Consider the following 5,899-nt stretch of genomic DNA (forward strand, 5'->3'; position numbering starts at 1 on the left):
AGGGGGGAACACGTTTGTAAAATTCTACAAATTTGATACCCTGGCTGAGGAGGACCTGGAGTTCTCTCATTCGGTGCTGCAGAGTCACCCGCACTCTCTCGCCCGTTTGGGAGCTTTGGTATAATCCCCATGGTCCTGACGGAGTCCCCAGCATCCACTAGGACGTTAGAGAAAATAAGATTTTACTTACCGATAAATCTATTTCTCGTAGTCCGTAGTGGATGCTGGGCGCCCATCCCAAGTGCGGATTGTCTGCATTACTTGTACATAGTTATTGTTACAAAAATCGGGTTATTATTGTTGTGAGCCATCTTTTTTAGAGGCTACTTCATTGTTATCATACTGTTAACTGGGTTCAGATCACAAGTTGTACGGTGTGATTGGTGTGGCTGGTTTGGGTCTTACCCGGGATTCAAGATCCTTCCTTATTGTGTACGCTCGTCCGGGCACAGTACCTAACTGAGGCTTGGAGGAGGGTCATAGGGGGAGGAGCCAGTACACACCATGTGATCCTAAAAGCTTGCTTTTGTGCCCTGTCTCCTGCGGAGCCGCTATTCCCCATGGTCCTGACGGAGTCCCCAGCATCCACTACGGACTACGAGAAATAGATTTATCGGTAAGTAAAATCTTATTTTTGAATCTAAAGTCCTTGAACCCTTACCTAAAGGTTTTCAAGTTCAAAATGGAATCCTTAAGAGCAGTGATTGCAGGCCTGGAAGAACAGGAATTCATGGTTTCCTTGGATATCAAGGACGTCTATCTTCATTTTCCTATTTGGCTACCTCATCAGGTTTATCTGAGGTTTGCCCTGCTGGACGATCACAACCAGTTCCAGGCACTGCCCTTCGGCCTGTCCACAGCTCCGAGGGTATTCACAAAGGTAATGGCGGAGATGATGTTCCAGCTCCAGGTCCAGGGGCTCAATGTTGTCCCTTACCAGGACAATCTTCTGATAAAAGCAAGATCCAGAGAGCTTTTATTGCTCCATATCGACCACACTATCCACCTTCTGTCACACCATGGGTGGATTCTCAATTTACAGAAATCCCACCTAGAGCCAACTCAGTGGCTCCTGTTCCTGGGGATGTTACTGGATACTGTGGCCCAGAAGGTGTTTCTCCCAGAGGACAAAGCAAGAACACTTCAGGAGATGGTTTGCATGGTGCTCTGACCTGCTCGAGTATCCATCCATTTCTGCACAAGATTGTTGTAGAAGATGGTCGCCTCATACGAGGCGATCCAATATGGGAGGTTCCATGCCAGAACATTTCAGTTGGCTCTCCTGAGCAAGTGGTCTGGATCACATCTACAGATGCACCGGATGATACGGCTGTCACCTCAGGCCAGGATTTCCCTTCTGTGGTGGCTGCAGTACTCCAATCTCCTGGAAGGCCGGAGTTCGGGATTCAGGATTGGATCCTCCTCACGATGGATGAGAGTCTGAGAGGATGAGGAGCTGTCACCCAAGGGGCGCATTTCCAGGGCAGGTGGTCAGCCCACGAAGCCCTAATTCCGATCAACATTCTGGAACTTCAGGTGATCTACAATGCTCTGCTTCAGGCCTCTCCTATGCTCAAGGATCACGCGATCCAAGTACAGTTGGACAACGCCACGGCAGTGATGTACATCAATCAGCAAGGAGGGACAAAAAGCAGAGCCTGCATGCGAGTGGTGTCAAAGATACTCCTCTGGGCGGAAAGAAATGCAAGAGCAATGTTAGCAATCTTCATTCCGGAAGCGGACTTCCTGACTCATCAAGATCTCCACCCGGGGGGGTGGGTGCTCCACCATCAGGTGTTTCAGCAGATCATCGACCGTTGGGGCTTCCCACAAATAGACATGATGGCTTCTCGACTCAACGACCCTCAGGTGAGTGCAGTGGATGCACTGACGTCGCCTTGGCCTTACCGGCTGGTCTACCCGTTTCCTCTGATTCCGTTGCTCCCAAGGGTGCTCAAGCGAATCAGAAATCTAGGAGTCCAGGCAATTCTGATTGCCCCAGATTGGCCTCGGAGGGTGTGGTATGCAGGTCTTCTGGACATGTCCGTCGAAGACCCTTGGCCTCTACCACTAAGAAGAAATCTTCTTCAACAAAGACCGTTCATCTACCCGGATTTACGGCGGCTTCATTTGACAGCATGGAGGTTGAGCGGAACATCCTAGCTCACAAGGGCCTTTCCAAAAAGGTTATTGCTACTATGGTTCAGGCCAGGAAACCTGTCACGTCAAAACACTATCATCATATCTGGAGAAGATATGTCTCCTGGTGCGAGGAATGCACGTATCCACCTGCAGAGTTCCACTTGGGATGTTTCTTACATTTCCTGCAGGCTGGTCTGGATAAGGGCTGATGGTAGAAGACAAGTACCTCACATGGAAGACGGTGATGTTACTGGCCCTGGCTTCTGCTAGACGTGTCTCAGAATTGGGGGCCTTATCGTGTAAAAGTCCATACTTTGTCTTTTACGAGGACAGAGCGGAGCTCAGGACTAGACAGCAGTTCCTGCCGAAGTTTGTCTCTGCGTTTCACCTGAATCAACCTATTGTGGTTCCGTCAAGTTCTGACACTTCTGCTGCTCCGGAGGCATTGGATGCTGTGCGAGCCTTGAAGATCTATGTCAAGTGGACGGCTCGGATCAGAAAGATGGATTCCTTGTTCATGCTCTATGATGCACAGAAAAAGGGTTGTCCTGCTTCGAAGTAGTCCATTGCTCATTGACTTAGGCTTACTATCCAACAGGCCTATGTGTCAGCAGCCTTACCTGTTCCTAAGTCTCTGAAGGCCCACACTACATGATTGGTGGGCTCTTCCTGGGCGGCTGCTCGTGGAGTCTCAGCCTTGCAACTTTGCCAAGCCGCTACTTGATCGGGGAAGAACACTTTTGTTAAGTTCTACAAGTTTGATACCCTGGCCATAGATTATACCCAGTTTGGGCAGGCGGTGCTGCAGCAGTCTCCGCCCATTCCCGCCCGTTCTGGAAGCTTTGAGGCGTCCCCATTGTACTAAGTCCCCCCAATATTCCTTATGGATGCTAGAGAAAACAGGATTTTAATTACCTACCGGTAAATCCTTTTCTTGTAGTCCATATGGGATATTGGGCGCCCGCCTCAGTGCGTTGACTTTTCTGCAAGTTCTCTTTTATGTGGTTACCTGTTCAGTTGTTGCTGTTGATGGTACCAGCCGTTGCTGGTTGTTGTATGTTAGTGGTGTGCTGGTATATAAATCTCAACACTCGTTGTTATGTTCCTTCTCTCATATATGTCCTTTCTCCTTTGGGCACTGTTTTACCTATAACTGCCTGTGGGAGGGGGCATAGAAGGGAGGAGCCAGCACCCCCAGTGAAGAAATTTAAAGTGCGCCAGCTCCTTTGGACCCCATCTATACCCCATTGTACTAAGTCTCCCCAATATCCCTTATGGACTACGAGAAAAGGATTTACCGGTAGGTAATTAAAATCCTATTTATGCCTTGCTCCAGTGTTTATTGTATGGAATTACCATGTAATTTAGCGACCATTGCCAGTGACCTCGACATTCAGCTTCCTGACAATTCTGTAGGAACTTGATTCTGTACTAAGGGGGACATTTACTAAGCAGTGATAAGAGCGGAGAAGTGAGCCAGTGGAGAAGTTGCCCATGTCAAACAATCAGTACTGAAGTACAGTAATATCTATAATTTGCATACTGTAAAATGATACAGAGCTGCTTATTGGTTGATTGGGCAATTTCTCCACTGGCTCACTTCTCCGCTCTTAACACTGCTTAGTAAATGTCCCCTTAAATCTCTCAGGGCGGAATGTATTAACATACATCGCCGCCCATCGCAGCGATGCTAATCGCATATGTACTAACATATGCAATTAACATCACAATGTGGTGACGGAGGCCCCCCGCGATACCTGTGAGGTGGTGTGCGGGGGGTCTCCTCCGCCTTCCCTGTGGTCGCCATCTTCTCCCTGCACGGCATGCAGGCAGCAGGCTGTCCCAGGCGCCTCCTCCTCCCTGCAGCCGGAAGGACCTCCGGCGGTGTTGCTAGGGGGAGGAGAAGTTTAGCTTCTGGGACCAGTGCTGCCTTAACGGAGGTATGGCGGTGGAGGGGGGGAGGCATCAGCGGCACGGGGCGGAGGAGGTGGCAGGTTGTGGCGGCCGGCGGAAAGAAGCCCATAGGCTTCTATAGGTTATCACCATCAAAAGAAAAAGGGGTGACAACGTGGTGGCTGGGGGTTAGTACATATGAAAATGCGGTAAAACCCCCCAAAACGGGGGTTTTACCGCATTTTTCCGTTAGTACATCCCGCGCTCAGTCTCTTAAATTAACCCCAATAATTATGTGAAGGGGGGCAGTTAGAGCAACGTAACATGCGGGCTTCTGGTAGCAAAGTTCTCATTGCCTTTCGACTGTCCCTGGTGAACACTGACGAGTCCTCTCCTCACCTGTAATTGCTGCTGCATTGCGTGCACAGAGAAAATGCAGATCTTCGGCCACATCTGTGATGAAGGAGATCCATCTGTACTTACATGTACACACAACTCTGTATAGACCGCAATTCCGTCAACGTGTTCTCGACACACCCTCGCTAAACTTACATGACACCCGTTACAGCCCAGTCAGTGGAACACTGAGGTTGGTTCCACCCAGTGCGCCGTACTCACCCTGTGCCCTCAAAGCCATGCCCTGATGCATGACATTTTGGGGGCATGACTGCGAGTAACACCCCCATTTTCATCAGGCTGGGGTCTTGCCTTGCACTCCGGGAGCTGCTGGGCTGCCCTCAGCCCCTCCAGGCACATGTGCATAGTGTGGATGAAGCACACATGTGCACCTCATCTATTACTGTTGCTCGATGACACCACCTCGGACAGCGTCACCCAGTGCACTCTACTCCTGAGCACGTTTGGCGAGAAAACACACAAGATCCAACCCCAAAACAGACTTGCCTGTAATGCTGCATAAGCCCCACTGTGTATACAATGGGGGTCATTCCGACCCGATCCCACGCTGCACTTTTTCGCAGCCGTGCGGTCGGGTTGAAACTGCGCATGCGCTGCGGGTGCAATGCGCAGGTGCGTCGTTGCCCGGTGACGGCCGTCGCAGGGCAGTGACGCTTCCTACGAAGAAAGCGGTCCCAGCGGCGACCGCAAGAAGATTGACAACAAGAAGGAGGAGCCGGGCATCAACTGACCGTTTTCGGGGAGTGGTGAGTCCAACGCAGGCGTGTCAGGCGTTTGGAGGGCGGATGTCTGACGTCGATTCCGGGACCTGACAGGCTGAAGTGTTCACAACTGGTAAGTAAGTCCGGACCTTCTCCTATCCTGCTCCAAAACTTTTTGGCATAGCTCAGCTGCATAAGCGATCGCAGCCTTGCTATGCTAAAATCCACTCCCCCATAGGCGGCGTCTACCTGATCGCACGGGCAGCAAAAAGTTGCTGCGTGCGATCAGGTCAGAATGAGGGCCCATAAGTAGACTTTAATCAGCGCGTTAGAGGAGAATTATCTGAAAGAGTGATCAAAACTGCCCTTTTCATACACAAAAACATGTAAAAGCTATAATGATGTGTACATGTATACACTTTCATAGTCATAAAAATATAATTAGAAAGTAAAATTGGGGCGAAAATAAAACTTAAGAGCTCTGGGAGTAACGTGTAGTAATGTGTGACTGCCATAAACATATATGGTGCGTGGAATATGTTATGGGACAATTCCAACCTCTACAGAGGCATGCACAGTGATTCATTTATAAACACAAAAGGTGCAGGTGTAGACGTTTCCCAAGTATTTATACCTGCAGGGAAGGTGACCACAGAGGTGTGCAGTCCAGCATCACTGGAGTGGAAATCTATTTGCATTCAGCCTTTAGAACTGGCTTGATCAACTCTGGGCAGGAATGGGCTCTG

Source organism: Pseudophryne corroboree, chromosome 9 (assembly GCF_028390025.1).
Source record: "Pseudophryne corroboree isolate aPseCor3 chromosome 9, aPseCor3.hap2, whole genome shotgun sequence".
Lineage (NCBI taxonomy): Eukaryota > Metazoa > Chordata > Amphibia > Anura > Myobatrachidae > Pseudophryne > Pseudophryne corroboree.